This window comes from Salvelinus fontinalis, chromosome 12, assembly GCF_029448725.1.
Source record: "Salvelinus fontinalis isolate EN_2023a chromosome 12, ASM2944872v1, whole genome shotgun sequence".
In the NCBI taxonomy this organism is placed as follows: Eukaryota; Metazoa; Chordata; class Actinopteri; order Salmoniformes; family Salmonidae; genus Salvelinus; species Salvelinus fontinalis.
This window is the reverse complement of record NC_074676.1, coordinates 43,380,835-43,388,854: the sequence shown is the minus strand read 5'-3', so window position 1 is coordinate 43,388,854 and position 8,020 is coordinate 43,380,835.

Below are 8,020 nucleotides of genomic sequence, written 5' to 3'. Positions count from 1 at the left end.
AAGAATCCATAATTAATATAATACGATTCAAATAGTCGTGCAGTAGCTATATTTAGCTAGGTGTTACGTGAGAAATCTAATGTGAATATAATACGATTCAAATAGTCGTGCAGTAGCTATACTTAGCTAGGTGTTACGTGAGGAATCTAATGTGATATTGCATGTGTAAGTTGTGTTGTAATTGTATGTGTAAGTTGTGTTGTCGCAATGTGGGGGATTGAACGTTCCACGAGACCGAATGCTACTAATTAGCTATATGCTAAGTTCAGGCTGCAGTTCATAGTGACCGCCGAGTCAGAATCTGTGGGCCGCGTTGAAGCAGCCATTTACGGCTGATGAGTTGACCTGCTTTTCCCCTCTTGTGCTGTTGGGAAATCCTTAAGGGTTAGAATTCATTTGAAAATTATTATAGAAGCGCGTGAATTACTAGTATATTGTCCCCAAAGGAAACTTCTGAAATATTTTGCCAAAGTATTTAATTAATTAAATAAGCGAAAAGCAATAATATTTTTTATTATAAGTACCTAAAACTGTCATTCCAATTATAACAGGAGCGCGTGAATATATTCGTATATTGTTTCAAAAAGATATAGCTGAAATATTGTTGGAAAACGAAAATAATTCATCGAATACACGGCAATAAAATTCTTTGTCCACGCTAGTCGGACACGAGACTGAGGGAGGTTAGAGGAAGAAAAATACATTGCTGGTTTCGATCAGTGACGGGCTAAAGTATACAAAGATAATAATAGACCCAGACATAGCTTAACGACAAAATGACCACGACTATCGTCCCCAAACACAAATTCAACGAATATTTAGATCAGAGAATGAAAGACAGAGCAGGCGGGAAATTACACTACAAACCCGTTAAAAGAATTTGGGAGGAAGTGAGGCTGAGATGGACTCAAACAGGTTTCCTTAGTGGAGTCGCCCCATCAAAAGGGCAACTCCTCATTATGGAGAAAGAATTGGAGGAAGCAGTGAAGCAAGGGATAGAATGTGAAGTTGAGAAGAATAAGAGTCACTTATTTAAAAAAGAAGGGACAAAGCAAAGGGAAAAGGCACAGGCTGAGATGAGAATAGGATTATGGGCAATTGAGGAAATTAGGAAAGCTCTCCCTTACCGGAAACCTGATACGATGGGAGTGGTCACTGGAGCACCAACTGACACCAAAGAGGGCAGGCCCAATAATAATGATGGCCCACCTACCACCACAGCAACCCCATCGACCCCCACCCATCTATACCCAGAACTGCCACAGGGAGAGAAAAAAGCACCACCTCCCTATTTTCAAAATCCATTCACTCAGCAATCACCTCCCCCTTTCCAGGGCATGTCTGACGAATATGCCCCATGGCCCTGAAGCTGCTCACCACTAACCTACACTCATCATTGACCTGGACTACTGAAGCATCAAAGGCTTTTGCACTCTTGAAAACAGATCGCTAAGTGGCAGTAGCCTTAACAGCACCTGACTAAAAAAAAAACAAGTTCCATCTGGATGTTTCTGAAAAGGAAGGATTTACATCATCCATCCTTTTCCAGAACCTAGAGGGGGAGAGTAGAGTGTTGAGGTATCACTCCTCCAAACTGGACCACATTGAAGAAGGACAAACCACATGCTCCAGGTATGTGGCTGCAGTGGCAAAAGCTATTGGAAAAACAGCCCACATGATAATGTGCCATCCATTGGAAATCCACACCCACATGGGGTTGCAGCATATCTAATGAGCAATGGTTATACACAGATGGATGCCGCTATAGAGGAGAAGAAGGGAACATAGCAGCATACACAGTGGTGCAGCAGCTCCCGGATAGATCACATGTGACTTTGGAATCTGCCATCATCACACACCTGCATCAGCCCAGTTAGCTGAAATCATAGGGTTGACACAAGCTCTGGAAAGAGCTGAAGGGAAGACTGTGAACAACTACACCGACTCAGCTTATGCTCATGGAGCAGTCCATACGAATGGATCACAATGGCTGAGACGCAACGTCATCACCACAGGAAACCTTCCAATCAAACACAAGACACAGATGGAAAAACTGATTAAATCGGTCTCACTACCTAAGAAGGTGGCCATCATGAAGTGTAAAGGACATCAACAACTGAAAAACAGAGTCAGCAAGGGAAATGATGCAGCTGATAAAGCAGCCAAGAAAGCTGGTGGATACACCCCGAGACAAATGGTACTACGGACCCAACCAGCTCGGACTGAGCTCACAAAGCAACACATAAAAGAACTCCAGTTCACAGCAGGACCCTGTGAATACTCAGTATGGGGACAGAAAGAGGCCACCAAGGGACCTGATGAACTGTGGAGATGCCATGATGGCAGACTAGAGGCCCCAGCAAACCTATGTCCAGAACTAATACGAGAAGCTCATGGGCCCACACACGAAGGCAAACTAAAGACTTTACAGAAGGGGTCCCACATCTGGTGGCACCCCCACATGAAAGACATGACAGATTTGTTTTGTGACGAGTGTAGCATTTGTGGTAGACACAATCCAAAGAAACCATATCAAACGCCCATGGGTTCATACCCAGTCCCAAATGCTTGTTTTCAGGACATCAACATAGATTACACAGATATGGGGCTAGACAATGTGACAAATGGAAAAAGGTACCTGTTAGTTATGGTAAACAGGTTCTCTAAATGGGTTGAGGCAATGCCAACAGCAGGGGAGGATGCAAAATAGGTCATTAAGTGGCTGCAAACCGAACTCATGTGTATTGTTTAATGACAAACGCTCCATGTACCAATAGGGTCGGATGTGTAAATGTCAACTGATTGTTGTTTAATGATGGGGTTAGTGTACAGGCCACAATCTCATAAGTCTCGTGGAACGCGCCAATCAAATGTATGTGCAGGTTTGAAGTTGATTTGGGTTGAAGTCCTGCCCCTGGCGTTGCTGGCCATGAGAGCCTCTCCAGGTGCAGGCACCCATCTCTCTCCTCATGAGACAATGGCTGGAGGAGTCATGCTTGGTCCACCAAGGAAGGGAGGTCATATGCCCGCCCTTGATGTACAACAAATTGTAATGTCTGATAATTGACGGAACTTTCTGCAGCTCTCTTCACACAGATTCACAAGGTCCAACAGGGAAGCTGACGGGAGATCCGGCACCACTGAGGGAAAATTGGTGACTGGGTGGGGTTAATGTCCACAAGAGAAAGTGGCTAGAACCCAGGTGGACTGGACTGTACGAAGTGAGGGAGGTTACTTCACACTCAGTCCAGGTCAAAGGTAAATCAGGCGCACCTTGGCACCACCTCACACATTGCACTCCAGCCCCAATCCCTTCTAGAACACTGACAGAAGTCAGAGCTGATTTAAACAGCTTAAATTCGATTCCAAATGAAGACATTTCTGACTCAGGTGATGCGGAATCAAACTCCGCCTCCCCTGATAAAGGAACCTCGCCCAGTTAGAGGGATATTTCTCCCTCCCTGGGCAAGGCTAGGGATATCTGGCCCCTTATTTGTGATATTCCTACTGATATTTGGGGTGTCCCTGGGCACTTTCACATGGTTAATAGAATAACTATAACCAGATCCCCATGGATGTATGTCACGGACACTCTAGTCTAACTAGATAATAATAGATTAAAAAAAAAAACAAAAAAAAATTAAAAATTTAAATTTGGAAAACAATAGTTAAAATAAGGAACTAACATTGCTCAAATTGAGAAGGTTGAATAAGAGTGGGTGGAGAGCTGTGCAGAGAATGGACAGAAGATGGCAGTATTGCAGCACCCAATGGTCTCCCAGCCGACGGGGGGGCCTGGTTGAATGCTGGTGACATAATTTTGTTTTTTGGAGTAAACATTAAGGTTAAGGGTTTCCGTGTACCCAGAGATAAGATATCTTAAAAGAATACACTCATATGGGAATAGGAGTTTTACTTTCTGAGTTTTATTTAGGCAAGGGACTTTGAGAAGATAAAGGGTTCTTTTGGTATGTCTAGATATGGAACACGAATGTAGGTGTAACATTTTGACCTGTTTTCTGTTTCCATTGCATTTTCCGGCGACTTGATCACTCGCGGGGAAATGTAGTGAGAATAATGAGATTGTGTCATTTGGGATACTAGTTTTGAGGTAAATTGATTATAATAGAGTTTATAACTCTTGACCATAAGGTAAGCATTTGTATTGGCCATTAGAAGATAGAGATAGGTTAATTAAGGTTATGTTAGGACTTTAAAGATTGACACTATAAGACCTGTTGTTATTTTTAAATCCATGCAGATAAAGTCAAAACAGTGAGACACTTAGTTAATATTGTAAAGGAACACATAGAAAAAGGCAGACAGATGGGTCTACCCCGCACTGTTGAGACCTTGAAGGTTTGAGAGCAGAGTGGGGAGGGTGGACCAGGAAATGAGCAAGGTAGGCTGTGAAATAAGATAGGAGAGAAAGGGGTTAACATATATAAGCAGCACAGATACATTTCAAAGTAGATAAGTCACTTGACAGAGAATTGGAAAAGAATAGATATGAATGTACGCCCAAGGGAGAATTGGATATGCGGGGAATAAAAGGGACGTTCCTAGAATATGATGTACTAAGTTATTATTTAGAGTAGGTAAGGTTGATACCTGGCCAGAGCCAGGTATCAAACGAAGGAGGGTACATTGTGGACTAGGAAAGGATGGGGCCTATTGGATAATAAACTTATTTAAAATTAAACATTTATAGCTAAAAAGATTTAGGCATAGAAGTTAAATATATAATCAGAAAGAACAAATGAGGAACTGTTTGCTAACCAAACCTGTATGTCCAAGAGTTTATACATTGCAGGTGAATTAAGGGAGAAGGTGAATCACTCGACCTGGGGGCATATCGCACTTGGAGGGTGAGACACACTGACACTGCCGAATGATCACAGAGTTAAGGAGAAGAACCGTTGCTAATTGAGCTCGGGGATCAACTCCTTAATGAAGAATTCCCTGCCCCCGACCTTTCCTCACTGTGTTCGTTCATAGAAGTGAAAGTGTTGCTTGATCTCTGGCTGATGATGTGTTCTCTGGGAGAGGGTGGGGTTTTACAGGACTGCTTGTAGTCCTGAGCTGTCTGATCAGGATACGATGGGGATGATACCATCGCAGTGCTGCCAGAACCACCACCAGTTCCAACGGACCAGGGTTCAGCCGGCCTCCTCCACCACTTCAAGACCAAGTCCCACGCCATCACCTAAGCTCTCCAATCTGGTACAGATAATAAATATAAAAGACATCTCAGATAGTGAACATTTGGGGACTGAAACTGGTTATGAGGAAAGGGAGAATATGTGGTTGGCCTACAAAACACTTAATAGAAAGGACTGTGTCGTATGTGGACATGCCAGACCTATTCTGGCTGCTCACCCATTTGTCCTAAGTAATGGGGAAGGTTGGATGTGCATATTGGAAAAGTTCGAGCCAAATTCAACCCTGTGTAAAACTCTGAGTCTTGTGTTCCCAGTGGTCCCTCCCCAGAAGGTACCGTGGGGAGTTAAGGCATATGGGGGATATAACAGCTGTATCCCTGGCACAGGTAGCGGTATGGACTATGGAAGGCTCCCTGCTACTACCTGCATCACTAATACCACTAGGAACTAGAGGTGTTGCTGATGTATGGTGGATGTGTGGACCTGCCAGGCGGTTGACCCCATTTTTGAAAGGAAATTGTCGTTGCTCATGTGTTTTGGCCAGTCTGATACCACCGTTGCCTATTATTATAGCTAATCAACTTCTGGGAGCTACACAGGACACAGAGGCTTGGGACCAACCCAGGAGACGGCAGAAACGTGACGCTCCTTGGTCCGAGGGTACAGATAACATGCACACCAACCTGTTGGGGGTCCCAATAGGGGTCCCCCACGAATTCCAGACATTAACCAGGAATGATGGCCTGTGGCATCTGATGCCCATCATTGGCCCAGCTATTGTTGATGTTAAAACAAAAGGTCTGGATCAATTATAAACACACCCACACAGGACTTACAGGGATGGCTGAACAATTGGATGCTGCCTCACAAACCAGTAGACACAATAGACTAACACTGGACATAAGTCTGGCCAACCAGGGAGGTGTATGTAAAAAGATTGTAGAACAGTGTTGCACGTTTGTTCCTAACAATACTAGTCCGGATGGGAGCATTTCAAAAGCTCTGAGTGGGTTGGCAAGGTTATCAGTGGAGATGAAGGGTCTTGCAGGTGTGGAGGAGAGTGGACTGTTCCCCTGGCTGGGTGGTTGTTTTGGTAAGTACACTGCAATGATGATTACTGGATTTCTGACACTAGTTGTTGTTTTTCATTTCTGTGTTGCCTGTATCATACCTTGTTTGAAGAAGTTTGTTACAGATGTGTAAGGGGCCTCTAGTATGATGCCGTTGCTTGATGCTCCACTTGGAGAGGCTGATACGAAAACGAGCTTCCGCAGGAGAGTGGGCTGACAGAGGAGGACCCTTGGTTTGCTGTAGTTGATGTTGAATGAATAAAAAGTGATGTTTGTCCTCCCTGTTGTGAAGGTTTGAAGTTCCCGGGTGGCGACGAGCCCACCTGGTACAGGTTGCATAGAGGGATGGACCTGAGGGTTTAACATATTCTCATTTTTTGGTTTACTAATGTGTGGTTGGCCACTCCAGGGGTAGTTATTGGAGTGGTCTCCTTTTTGGTCCTTGCTCATTTACGACTCAACTTACATTGATGCTATTGGTGTCCCTAGGGGGTGCCAGATGAATATAAACTGGCGGACCAAGTGACAGCTGGGTTTGAATCATCATTTTGTTGGTGGTGTACAGTTAATAAAAATGTGGACAAAATTAACTACATTCATTTTAATGTCCAGAAACTGGGCAATTGGACTCAACAAGGCTTCGAGGCGGTCCATGGACAATTGGCAGCTACGTCCCTGATGGCATTTCAAAATAGAATCGCGGTTAATATGATATTGGCTGAACGGGGGGGGGGTCTGTGCAATGTTTGGTGAACAGTGTTGTACTTTCATTCCCAATAACACAGCTACGGATGGGAGTCTGACTGTAGCATTGGAGGGACTTCGTACCCTTAATGGTAAGATGAAACAGCATTCTGGAGTGGACACTACTATGTGGGACTCATGGATGGATGCTTTTGGTAAATATAAGACGCTGGTTTCCTCCATCCTAGTATCAATTTCTGTTTTTGCGGCCATTCTTGTACTTTGTGGATGCAGTTGCATTCCATGTGCGCGCACGCTTGCTAGCTGTGTTATAACTGCCGCCATAGACCCTAATCAGGAAAGGGCCCAAATGTTCCCATTGCTTGATGATGGGGAAGCTGGACCTGTCTATCTATTTGAGGACTAAGATACTTTTATGTCACGTCTCTTGTGAGACGTGAAGAGAGGGAATTAAAATTTGTCTTCTGACAAATTTTATCCTTTAGTTTTGTCTTTTTATATACTTTTATGTCACGTCTCTTGTGAGACGTGAAGAGGGGGATTTGTAAGAAATTGTATTAGATATTGGTAACTTGTTAACTTGTTTTAACAACTTCTCAACATTAGCTATAGTTGACACAACATACACACCCCCTCTTTCTCTTGGACATATGCTGGACTCATTAGACATATACACGACACCCACAACTCCCCTCCCCCATGACAATCACACAGACACACACAACTCATGCTTGGAGCTCAGAACAAAGAACTATCTCAGGAACCAATGGAACGTGGACACCAGGCCTGATCAGGACTACCCAAGACCCAGATCGACCAATCGGAAGGCCGGACTCGCAGATCTACCTACTTTGCTTGTTGTCTATATAGTACTGTACAATTCTGGAAACTACTCTCTTTCCCGGACGATTCAATAGGAATCAGACAGAAAGAGCCTTGCTGCAAGATTTTACTAAGATATCTTTACATGTAATTAAACGGCCTTATTATAAAATTATCCACCTCGTCCTATTGTCTCCTCTTGTTCTCCTGTCAACAGTAAATGTTTTACTAACAATACTGAGACACACACACACACCCAAG